General features: G+C 50.3%; 1 protein-coding gene across 2 annotated transcripts in view; it reads right to left on the bottom strand.

The window, feature by feature from the left end:
* Positions 1–12,965, bottom strand: part of CHCHD6 (coiled-coil-helix-coiled-coil-helix domain containing 6) — a 238,127-nt gene that overhangs the window by 21,714 nt on the left and 203,448 nt on the right. The gene's annotated exons all lie outside the window — the stretch shown is intronic.

The following is a 12,965-nucleotide window of genomic DNA, read 5'->3' as shown; positions in this document are numbered from 1 at the left end:
TGCGGGCAGCTATTTGATTTGGGAGAGTCTTATGTAAACCTCCTTACACAAGTCAAGTATATAAATACCTGTACAGGAATGGCCAAGGCCTTCCATCTCTGTGAATTCCTGGGCCGTGAACCAGCAACTTCCTGCCACATCAGCACCAAGCAAAAGCAGGAGCTCAGCTCTCCCCACCCAACCCAGCATTGTTCTTCCCTTTTTTGAAACGCATGTTGACGCTGGCATTTTACCTCCTAAACAATTCTGTTTAATCCATGTTAGAGATTTGCTATGCTGTATAATCACCTTTTCGTAATTTTCCTTAATTCCTCAAGATGCATTTCTACTTTTGAACAAATAAATGCAGCTTCACTACTCATTTTTCCCGTATGGGAAGTGTCATAAATTTTACATCCATGACTAGCTGCAAGCTTTGTATTATGAACATCCTATTTTTCCCTTTCTATCTTCAAACAGACTTTTGGCCTTTGCTTAAATAGGCATTTAGACTAAGCTGCACATGGTTTTGAGCTGATGTAGCAAGAATCTGTACAGTAACAAAACCCGAATGCAGAGAGCCTTTTGTCACAACTGTTAGCGCCCTGCACTCTCCTAGCACGGCAACCCGGCCAGGCCGCACGCCTGTGCTTCACCTGTGTGCCGCCGTCCCCATCTCTAGGACACTAGGACATGAGTCTGGGACTCGGGGACTAGTCATCCTGTGAGCCTGGGACTCGAGGACTGATCAGAGTGAGCCTAAGACTTAAGACCTAGTCACCAAGGGAGCCTGGGACTTGAGGACTAGTCACCGAGTAAGCTTAGGACTTAAGACCCAGTTATAAGTGAGCCTGGGACTCAAGGACTAGTCGACTAGTCATTGAGTGCACCTGGGATGCAAAGAGTAGTCACTGAGTGAGCCTAGGACTTAAGATCTAAGGTCAGGGAATGAGCCTGGTACTCTAGGACTAGTTGTCAAGTAAACCTAGGACTTAAGAACTAGCCATCTTGTAAACCTGGGATTTAAGAACTAGTCATCCTGTGAGCCTGGAACTCGGGGACTAGTCATCGTGTAAGCCAGGGACTCATGAACTAATCACTGTTCACTGAACTCTGGACCCACAGACTAGTCAGGTTAGGAGCCTAGGACTTAAGGACTGGTCACCGTGTGAGCCCTGTAAGCACAGACTAGTCAGGGTATGAGCCTCGGACTTGAGTACTAGTCACTGTGCAGGTCTGGGATTCAAGGACTAGTCACTGTGAGGCTGGGTTAGGTCAGGTAAGGCTGCATACCCTGGAAGTGTTCCTAGTTCAAGATCACCCAAGTGGCCCTAATGACTACTTGCTGGGGGGAGGAAGGCTCTCAAAAGCCAGGAGACACACAGAAGCAGGAATGCCACACCGAAACAACTGGCCCCTCTATTTCCTGCCAGCACTGCCATCCTGCTTACCAGAAACCAAGACGAAGGGTGAGAGTTTGCTGAAGGCCCTGGCTGAGCGCCCTGCACAACCCCAGGCAGAGCAGGTGACTCGTAGTCATACGTGAATGCCAGAGCTATGAAGCAAGATGTGTGCTCTTTCCAAAACAACCCCCAAATCTGACTAGGGGTGTCTTTGAAACCCAGAACTATGGGTCATAAAAACTGTTTTCTCATCTAGGATTGATGTGACGACTGCTTCAGTCCTTTCACTTAAAAAAATCTGTGTCTAATCCACATTTAGGAATTTCTACCTGTTTGAGGTAGGAGTTAATTTCCTTGACCCAAGGAACTAATGTAGAAGATAAAGAAGGGGAGAGCAATGTTACAGAGGCTCCCCAGCTCTGACTCCCAGCAGAGCCTGACAGTACGCGTTATGATGGTGACACTGTGCACGGCACATTGCCAGCACTGTCAGGGCTAATGACCCCAGAGGCGACTGCTATTAGCCAATTCACTAATTAGAGGCCTGTTTGTAGAGCTAATGGGAAGGGTAATCATTTGTTAGCTTAAGTAAAACTCCCGGGCATTCCTGACAACTGTCATCATGGAAAAGTCTGGGAGGCAATTCATCTATCCCTGTGAAATTCAAAGAAAGAATCTCGAAAGCCAGAGTCATCTTTGACAACACAGAAGTGAACATACCCTCCTTAAGGAATTTGCTGGTAGGAGTTTCCTGCTTTGGCTCCTAATAGATCCTCTTTAGTAGCAAATAAATATGTGTATGTACAGACACAGGCACATTTCCACGTTTGCATTCCAGTGGTCTGATTTCTGTGGGTTCAATCCAATTTCTCTCAGACTCTGAGCCTAAGGAAACAGTCACAGCTAATGCCACTGACAGGAGAATAGCTCTGGAATCCCAACACGGAATGAAGCAATCCGGTGAGGGACTGTGTGAGTGTATGAGTGAGACAGAGTGTGTGTGTTACCACGGATGTGAACGAGCAGGTGTTTGTGTATGAGTATGAGTGAGAGTACGTTAGTGTGTATCTGAGTGTGTGAATGTGTTCACATGTATGTGAGTGCATATACATTAACGACCGAGTGTATGTCAGCATGTTTGTGTGCATGTGTGTACATGCATGAGTGTGTTCGCATGTACGTGAGCAAGCATATGAGTGTGCGTTAGCGTGTGAGTGTGAGCATGAGTGTTAGTATGTGAGTGTGTGTGACTGTGTTCACATGTACGTGAGCAAGCATGAGTGTGCGTTAGCATGTGAGTGTGAGCACGTGTTAGTGTGTATGAGTCTGTGTGACTGAGTGTGTTCACATGTACGTGAGCAAGCATGAGTGTGCGTTAGCATGTGAGTGTGAGCACGAGTGTTAGTGTGTATGTGTGTGTGACTGTATGAGTGTGTTCACATGTATGTGAGCAAGCATATGAGTATGTGTTAGCATGTGAGTGTGAGCACGAGTGTGTCAGTGTGTATGTGAGTGTGTGTGACCGTATGAGTGTGTTCGCATGTACGTGAGCAAGCATATGAGTGTGTGTTAGCATGTGAGCGTGAGCACGAGTGTGTTAGTGTGTATGTGTGTGTGACCATATGAGTGTGTTCGCATGTACGTGAGCAAGCATGAGTGTGCGTTAGCATGTGAGTGTGAGCACGAGTGCGTTAGTGTGTATGTGAGTGTGTGTGACTGTGTTTGCATGTACGTGAGCAAGCATGAGTGTGCGTTAGCATGTGAGTGTGAGCACGAGTGTGTTAGTGTGTAACTGTGTGACTGTATGAGTGTGTTCGCATGTACGTGAGCAAACATATGAGTATGTGTTAGCATGTGAGTGTGAGCACGAGTGTGTTTGTATGTGTGACCGTATGAGTGTGTTCACATGTACGTGAGCAAGCATGAGTGTGCATTAGCATGAGTGTGAGCACGAGTGCATTAGTGTGTATGTGAGTGTGACTGTGTTCACATGTACGTGAGCAAGCATGAGTGTGCGTTAGCATGTGAGTGTGAGCACGAGTGTGTTAGTGTGTATGTGAGTGTGTGTGACCATATGAGTGTGTTCGCATGTACATGAGCAAGCATATGTGTTAGCATGTGAGTGTGAGCACGAGTGTGTTAGTGTGTAAGTGTGTGTTCACATGTACGTGAACAAGTGTGTGTGTAGGAAGAGGGAGTATTTGGATTAGTTTTACTTGGCTTGTGTGCTAAAGATCAATAAAAACAGCCAAATTTTCTAAAAGATGTTTTTATTGACTCGTGTAACTTTTAAAAAGCATGAATAACGAATAAAGAATATTATTGTTCTGGGGCACTTGGGTGGCACAGCGGTTAAGCGTCTGCCTTCGGCTCAGGGCGTGATCCCGGCGTTATGGGATCGAGCCCCACATCAGGCTCCTCTGCTCTGAGCCTGCTTTTTCCTCTCCCACTCCCCCTGCTTGTGTTCCCTCTCTCGTTGGCTGTCTCTATCTCTGTCAAATAAATAAATAAAATCTTAAAAAAAAAAAGAATATTATTGTTCTTTCTGGGGGTATTTTAGGGACAGACTAAACCAATGCCTAGGATTTAGGGGTTTTTTGGCTTGCAAATGTGGGACCTGGAAGAATGAACTCTTCTTAATTGTTCTCACCACCAGAAGAAAACTTAATCTGCCACCCAAAGCTTCCTGAACCTCTTTGCCTTGGTCCTGCTGGATGCAGGGTGCACCCCCACAGATATGACAGGAGAATCCAAGAAGTCACAGCCCCTGTAGCAGAAGTACAGAAAGAGGCTGCACCTGGCTGGGGGCAGGGCCTAAATTCTGGAGGAGGCCTTAGAGATTGCAAGTCCCTCGAGGCCCTGCTATAGTGAGAAACTGAGGCCCGGAAGGTGAAGCTACTTCTCAGGGTCATGGGTACATCCACTAGACAGCACAGGTGTGAACCCAGTCTCCTGACTGTGCCCTGGCCTGACATCCTGCTCATTTGGCAGTCACCCAGATGCTGACCCCATCCCACCCAGATGGTGCTCCTTTCAGAGGTGGTGAAAGGTGACTCTTCAAACAGGGGGACCCAGGTCCCCCAGAGGGCAGGAGTCTTGTGACTGTGGTTGCCACAAGTTGGCTGCTGAATTAATGTCCAGATGGGCACCTCATCATGGCCAAAGGGGCGCTGCAGCCTCCCCGCACCTGGTCCGCACGTGCTCACTTGTGGCAACCTGGTGTCACCTGGCCATGGGACACATGGGCCACCTTGCAGCTCCAGCATGGCAGCACAAAGGTCTGTGTCCCCCTGAACAGCCCATGCCAGGCCCACAGGCCTCGGGGTGCTGTGCTCCCTCCCATAGGGCCACTGGTCACTACAGGCTCTCCTGACTCAGGCCTGACCCTGGGGAGGGGCCCAGGCAGGGGGAAGACTCCTGGCTTCAGGAGAAGGGCTGTGGCTTCCCTAGGGCCATTGTTGCGATTTAGAAGCTGGGATGGATTTACTGGAGTTCCCTGGGGGCTTTTCTGGGGAAGCGATTAATTTGTTGGCTAGAGTACATTCACTTTGGCAGTGGGTCTATGTGCAGAGCTCATAACGATCACATAGGAGCTTGTTTAAAATGCAGATTCCATGGCTCCCAGCTTGGGGCATGGCCCTGGACTTGGCGTTCCATGGATTTTGGGGCAAGTGGTCTATGGACACCTCGAACCCTGGATTATGGCAGATCTGCAGAGCACCACACCATCGAGGCTACTGAGGGCTCTGGACAGAAGGGTATGGCGAAGGCCCTGAAGCAGCTCTCTACTCTGGACAACAGCACAGAACATCTTGCCAGAGTCTCTGTTGTCCTATAAACATGTGCCTTAGTGGTCCTGGGTTCTGGGTCACTGCAGGATAACACCAATGCACCCAGGCTGTGGACAGAAAGGCTAGGCCCTGGATCCAGGCCCTGCCACTTCCTTACGCAACAATCTTGGGCAGGTTAGCCAGGCTGGTCCTGTCTCCTCATCATAAAAACAGGGTAACCTTGTCTCCCTGTGCCAGGCAGGTGTCAGAGCTCTGTGAGATGGGTAGAGTCCCGACCTTCCTGTGGTGGTGTCTGTCCTGGCCCCTCCTTCCCAGTACAGAAAACCCTAGGAGCCTGTAAGCTGGTATTGACTACATCCTCTTTCTTCTCGTCATCAGCTTGGAGCAGACTGCAGAGAATGGGAGCTCCGAGAGCTCTGGAGGTGGGAATGCGGTGGGGGGCAGTGGGATTAGGACCATAAGTAGAGTGGAGCACATTAGGCATATCTACCTGAAATGTTCTGGGGGACAGACTGAGGGGGGCTTCTGATCAAAGTTCACCTGCTCCTCAAGCGCCTTGAGCCCTGAGCCAGTCATAAGGGCCACTCAGTGATGTGCATGCATCCCTGTGACTAGTCATTCTAAAAGGATCCAAACAAGTAGATCTCCACACATCAGCCTAACTAACTAAGATCAGAGGGAGGCTGACAGCAAGACAGAGGGGATCAGCTCTGAAAAACAGAGCCAAATCAATAAATGGGTCCTGAAGATCTGGGAATGGGCCCAGGATGGAAATGAAAGGCACATCTAGAATACTCACTTCCATATGCAGAACCTCAATTGGACTGGTTTAAGCAAAAAGGGCACTGACTGCCTCTAGTAACTGGGAAATGCCAGGGTGACTTCACGAGGGGCAGAGGGCCTTTCCATGGGAAGGGCGGATAGGAGTCCCAGTCTAGCAGGGGTGAGGCCAGGCAGGGCCTTGGGTGCTGGGCATAGAGCGTGGGAAGCAAATCCTCATGTCTCCCTGTGCCCTACTCCATGGAGACCTGCCCCACACAGCAAGAATGGAGCCTGTCCCCAGGGCTTCCTGATGATCAGGTGGCCCGGTCTGGGTGGAGGAGACGAACCAGGCAGCAGTAGAGGGTACAGGGAAGGACAGGACCAGATGGGAAGAGGTAAACTATGGGTTGATTTTTGTCTTGCTTCCAAAGGAGACACAGCTGTAGATGACAGAGGGCAAAAGGGGAGGCACAGGAATGGACAGAGGTTTGCTTCTCAGCCCTCACAAAAGCCCTGTGGGTGCTGGATAGTCCCCCCCCCCCTTTTACAGAGGAGAGGACTGCGCCCCAGAGAGGGGACTCTTGGCCAAGCTTCAACCAACGAATGAGAGGCATGACCAGGATTTAATTCCGGTTTCTCTGCTTCAAAGCCCATGTCTTTTTCTTATTCCCAGCCACCTCCCAGAAGACAGGACAGATCCTAGCTAAAAAGTACGGAAGGTCTTCGTGGGCGGGAAGGTGACTGGTAAGGACCAAGCTCTTCTCAATGCCTGCACCTGAGAACACCAAGAGAACTTGAGGCCTGGACCACCAGGTTACTGTTGGTGACCTTTACAGAACCCTGGAGAATGAGGAACACTGCGATACTGGAAAGGAATAGTCTTCCATTTCATGGTTTTCAAAAGAATGCATTCCATAAAACATAGGTGAACGCAGATAAGATTCTAGAATGGCCCAGTAAAGAGGCTGGTTTCAGAGCACTTAGAAAATGGAGAGGTGATTAGTAGGAACAGACAAGGCAATCAGAAACACATCATTCCATACTCTCTTCTCTTCCCTGTAACAGGGATCCTGGCTGGGAGACCAGGGCCACACAGTGGCCCACCAGCCCCAGCCTCTACCTGCATCCATCCAGTGGGAAAAGAGGAATAATGCAAGCTGGATGCCCAAGGATGTATGTTAGGAACTGGTTGAATCACTGGACCCACATGGGCAAGGTCAGCTTTGGAGGCGGTCTCTACTGGCATTCTATTTTGAGCCTTGTGCAACTTATTTTCATCAATGACTTAGCCGAAGAGAAGAGCTGGCAAGTTTACAGAAGACAGAGTTAGATGTGAAGTTGAATACGTCAGATGACAGAATCCACATACCCAAGTCATCAATCTATAGGCTGGACTTTTAGTCCAGTCTACCCCAAATGACGTTTACTGGGGATAAATATGAGGTCCAGAACCCAAGTCCAGAGCAATTAGTGACCATGCATGGAGATAAGTTTGTCTGAAGCTTTGTATGAATGGTGAGGTCCAGTTAACAGGGCAGTGGACAATCAAGCTAATATGGTGCTGCAGCCCAGTGAGAGTGTGCTACAGACAGAGCCCAGTATCTAGACAAGGGAAGTGATGGCTGCACTGCACTCGGGCTGGTCAGCCTGCTCTGGCTCCCAGAGCCTGCTGCTAATAGGGAGCACAGGGGGTGGAAACGGAGACTGGAAGCCAGGCGTGTGTCTCATTGGGTGGTTTTAGGAACTGGGCATTAGTGCTGGAAGGATAAAGCTGTAATGTTTTACAAAGGGATGTAAAAGTTCCCTTTGAATATCTGTAGGGCTGGCATGCAAAGGCACCTTCACTGAGCTCTACAAAGTCCCAAGGACAGAGCTAGGAAGTTCCCAAGACATAGCCCTGAGCTCCATGAGAGAGCACTTCTCTAATAGGGCCATGAAAGATAAAACGGGAAGCTTAATAAAGACGGGCGCTGGCAACTAAGCTCATTTTCACGGAGGCAGTAGAACTCCTGGGGGCAAGCACCCCAGGAAGGATTCATCTATATCTGGGATCAGATTAGATGACCCTGAGGGCCCTGCAGTTTCAGGAATGCCACCAGGCAGAGTGACGCAGAACCTCATCTCATTTGTGTGTGGGGGGGGGGGGCGGGGTGAGGTAAGGGGGTAGGGGCAGTGGCAGTGGGAGTGATGGTTTTAGAACACTTTAGAGAGTTCTTAGGAATCATGGCCCAGTGGGGATACCCTCAACTCACAGAGAGACTGGATGTTACAGAGAAGGCTCGGAATCATGGGTCTCAATCCCCTTGGATCTGACTATACCAGAAACAAAAGCCCTTTCTTGTACAATAAAACCAGCAACCAATGGCCACAGGTCGAACTGGGTGTCTCAGGGTCCACTCCAGCCTGGATCTATAGCCTTGGGATGAGCATGAACCAAGGCCAGCCACATCATGTACGCCATTTCTCTGAAGGTGAACCCTTCAGGGCAGGCCCTCTTGTTGGTCTGCGCAGAGACACACAACTCCGATGGCAGTGGGTGGAGACCTCAGCCATTCACAGCCTGCATCATCCCTGCCATGTGCTTCCTTCCTAAGGCCTGGAGACTGCCAGGATCTTGAAATCCAACCACCTGAGATACCGGCCTCCACTGAACTCTAAGGTCTGTTAAAATGAGTATGCTTTTAGAGTGCCGCAGGGAAATAAATCTTTCTGGAACATCCACCCTGGTCCTGGAAGAATCAGATACCAGGAGACGGTATCCAGCCTCTGCCAGCCTCTGCCACAGTGGGTCCTGCTGGCAGCCTCTGGTGCAGTCAGCAGAGCCCAGAGCCCTTATTGCTTGCAGAAGGAGGGGCAGTGTGGTTGACAGTGATTAGATCTTAGGGGAATTCTTTAGTTCTGCCACATTTCACCACTTGACAAATTCCTGACCCTCTGCCAGGGCTCTTTTCTTGGGAGGAATGAGTGTGCACACCCAAGTGCTGCATGCCCAGAGTGGGTCCAGGGCAGGGCAAGGTGGTGCTGTTGTGCTAAGGCCCATCCTCAAGTTAGACAGAAAGGCCCCGCTTGCGACAAGGCTGCTCCTTCCCAGGCAGAAATGACCATGATGAAACCCAAGCAAAAGCTTTCTCTTAAGAACCAGAACAGGGGAGGCAACAGGACCAAGAAAAATAAATCTAATGACAAGAATGCTAAGCCCTAACCTCTTTACTGATTAAAAAAAAAAGAAGAAAAACCCAAAACACAACGATTCCTCTACTGCAATAACATTTAATCCCCAGAAGTTAATCTAAATGTAACAATCGAAAGAAAACAAAAGTGGCACAAAGGAAAAGAGCCCCAGCGAGGCCTCTGGGGACACGCGCTTTAGTCCCCAGGCGAGTCTGCTAATAGAGCTGGGAATGAAATGCCATTTTTGTCTTTGTAGAGAGGAGGGGATTAACAAACTGTCTTCTCTAACTCCACCTTCCTGAGTCATGGATCTCTGAGCAGTAAGAAAGAACAGGGCAGAGGCTGGCTGCCCCTGGAGGCTGCCCTTGCCCTAGAGCCATGGCTGCCATTCAGAGCCCGCCAAGTGGGGTCTGCCTGGGGAACGGGCTCTAGGAGCTTTGAACACAACGGACCGTCGCTGAGCCCACTGCCCCCATGGTCGTCAGACAGGTTCCCCTGCCCCTCCTTGCTCCGGTATTGGGGCGGCTAAGGAGCCCCTCACCTGTCTACAGCCCTGGGGATGGTACACAAACCCTCCAAGTGCTTATGCTCGTGCTCCTGTCCAGCCATGGTCAGGAGCCTCCCTGCCTTCCCGCTCCTCATCTGTTCCCACTGACACGCAGAGTCTCCCAGGGATCAACCATGCCCATGCCTGGGTATCTGCACAGTCTGTTCTTGTTGCTTGGTGCTGCTCCAGTGTTGGACAGTCCATCCCTGACCCTCTGGCCAGAAGTCCCAGTCCCCTCTATCCCATTATCTCCTTTTATCCTCCTCACGGCACTTAAAATCATCTTATTTCACTGCTGACCGTTTGTCCATCCTGCTGCCCTGAGCGAGGGAACCCTCTCTGCAGGGCCCACGGCTGTGCCCTGCCTGGGCCGTGCCACGCGGGGCCCCTCAGCACGTGTCTGCTGAGTGCGTGAGTCATCCCGGCTAGTAGTACCGCGGCAGCTTCCTAAACAGGCTTCCTCCCTCCCACCTCAACACCATCACCGTTTCATCTCCCAGAAGCTGCCAGTTGTCTCTCTAAAACACAAATTCGATCATATCAATTCCCTGCTTAAAAGCTTTTTTATGGCTTGCCACTGCCTGTAGGGTGAATTCCAAATTCTTTCGTATGCACAGAAGGCCCTTTACATCTGGACCAGCCCGCCCTTCCAGCCACATCTGAGCTTCATCCGTACCCCCTCAGTATCTGCTTCTCCCCCAACTCCAGTGCCCTACCTTCTTCTAACAGCCCAGAGAGAAAGGAGCCACTCTCAGACTGCTTACACTGACCATTGACAGCAGAGCCTGCCTAGACCCAGCACAAACATGAATCCATCTCTGAAGCCCCACTGTGCTCAGGCAGGATTAACTGCTCCATCTCTTCTGCTCCCAGACTGGCTTTTTCATACACTGCTGTAGCAGTTACCATATGTTACAGTGGGGTTCCACTCACTAAATACAGAGTGAAGGCAGAAGTACTGGACCCGCGGATACAGAGATGAGTGAAACAAGGTTCCTACCCACAAGAAGTTTGTAATCTAGGAGAATATGGTGCTTCCGACACAAAAGTGTCAAACAATGCTCTAAGTTGCACCCCAGGAAGTGTCCCTAGGTTCTATGAGGCACCTCAGAGACACAGCTAACTGATCTGGGATGGGCAGGGGGACACGTTGGGAGACACGTGTGGAGTGGCTGGGTGCTGTCTGCAGAGGTGGCAGGCTGCAGGCCGGTGGCATCTGTGTTCTCGCGGAGGCGAAGAGCACGTCTTGTCTACCATGTACACGCTGTGTCTTGTACCAGCCCCAGTGGAGGCTCCAGATCACCATCACCTAACCCTCTCTTTAAAGAGAAGTGATTATCAAAGTTTTACAACCAGGAAGTTATGGGCAAATACAACTAGGCCCTCCCCGACTCCCTGCTGTGGACGACGTTCCACAGAACCAGAGCAGGAGCTCCAGACTGAGTCACTAGAAGTGGGGACAGTATCCCTGCCCTAAGCAGGGGTCAAGCGCAAACCACTAGGAAACTCTCCCAGGGAGAAACCCCGTGGCCGGCTGCCTGCCAGCCAGGGGAGGCCAACAGAACACTGACGCAGAGGAAGTGGCCCTTCTGTTGTTTGTGATCAGATGGGGAAGAGGGCTGGCATATACCACATTCCGGGTATAGAGCAATACTTGGCTTTTCCTTAAACATCTCCAGAGGAAGATAAAGGCTGTACAGCTTCCTTCCCTCCGTTATGTTAAGAGCACTCATTGCAAGTCGGGAAGTCCTTCCCTAGATCTAACTTAAATTTTCAAGCTGCAGTTCAAGGCTCCAGGCCTGTACCAATCAGAGTCTCCTTCTAAGACGAATATAGGTACATCCTCTGGCTAGGCTTCTCCCTCTCTGTCTTTCAGCTTCTCAGCCCTTTCACTGCTGTGCGCCCCCCCCCCCCCCGCCCCAGAGGCCTCCCCAGCCTCTCTGCTGCAAGCCTGAGCAGCACAGCAGGAAGTGCCGCTGCCCAGTGCTTGATGGCTTATGTGACACAAAACCACTGGCTAATCTCTAGGTTTCCTTTGCTCAGTAACATTTCAACTTTGTTCCAGATAGAACCTTTGGCTACACCTGCCTGCAAAAGCCACGCTGCCTGCTTCAGGGTTCATCTTCTGTTATCTCCCTGCTAACGCGTGAGATGGCACATCAGCCCAAACCCAGCCAGCAGCACCTGCAGGACTCCAGGGCAGTGGGCTGGGCCCTCATGAAGGCAGTGATGGGGCAGCCTGGAAGGGAAGAATTCCACTTTCTCCCGGACCCCTAGCTTTCCAGGAGCTGGGCTTCTGATGCCAGAGTCTCGATGTCCATTCTGGCTTCATCCAGAGTGGCAGCTCATCGGCGCCTCACGTGTTCACACGTCACATCAGATTTCTTCTGAACAGGAGCCACAGCTAAAGGACATTCAAAACCACAGATCTAGTCCAACAGTCTCCGTCTTTGATGGAGAAGTTCAAAGAAAGGGCAACAGGCGAGTTAGAGGCCAAGCCTTGATCAGAAGACAACATACTGACACACATGTGCACGCACACACACAGACACATATAGCCACACATGTGCACACACATGGACATGCACTCACACACATGTACACTCACATTCACACATACATGCCCTCCCACACAGTCACACACGTACACGCACACACGTACATGCGTGTGCATGTGCACAAACGCGCAACCAGGAACACAGTTCCAGGGTCAGCTCTCATCTTTGTGTGTGGTCCCTGCCAGCTATCAGCTTGGGATCTGGTTCCCAACTGTACTGGGAACCTCCCTCTCCCTTGGCCCAAATCATCATTGATTCTTCTCTTGCAATGTCTCTATATTCTTATTAATTTTTAATTACACAAGCTGCACATAAGTATCTCTCTCTCTCTCTCTATATATATATTTTTTACAAAATTTAAAACATAGCAGATAAGTTACAGTCCCTTCTGACTCTTTTTATATAATACTGAATGCCCTTGAACTGCCCAGGGGTAACCATAGTTTTCTGTTTGGAGTGTATCTTTCCAGACTTTCTTGTCTACATCCACATCAACTGCCCATACCTACAGAACAGAGAGACTGTGTGTGTGTTAAGTGTGCATGCACAAACTACAACCTGATTTGTTCACCCAACAACATCTCCCCAGCATCTTCCTGCGCTAGCACACAAAGCTCCAGCTCATGTTTTACCTCTGTTTGCTATTCCAGAGTCAGATCTCGCTCACTCACTGCCCTATTCACGGGCAGTGCGGCTGCCTCCAAATCTGCCAGTCTGGAAACGGGGCTCCATGCCCCCTTGCCTGTGGCCGCTT

This window comes from Ursus americanus, chromosome 14, assembly GCF_024610735.1.
Source record: "Ursus americanus isolate L20-20 chromosome 14, mUrsAme1.1.p, whole genome shotgun sequence".
NCBI classification, from domain to species: Eukaryota; Metazoa; Chordata; class Mammalia; order Carnivora; family Ursidae; genus Ursus; species Ursus americanus.
Note: the sequence above shows the minus strand (reverse complement) of the source record. Positions and strands in the feature narration are given on the sequence as shown.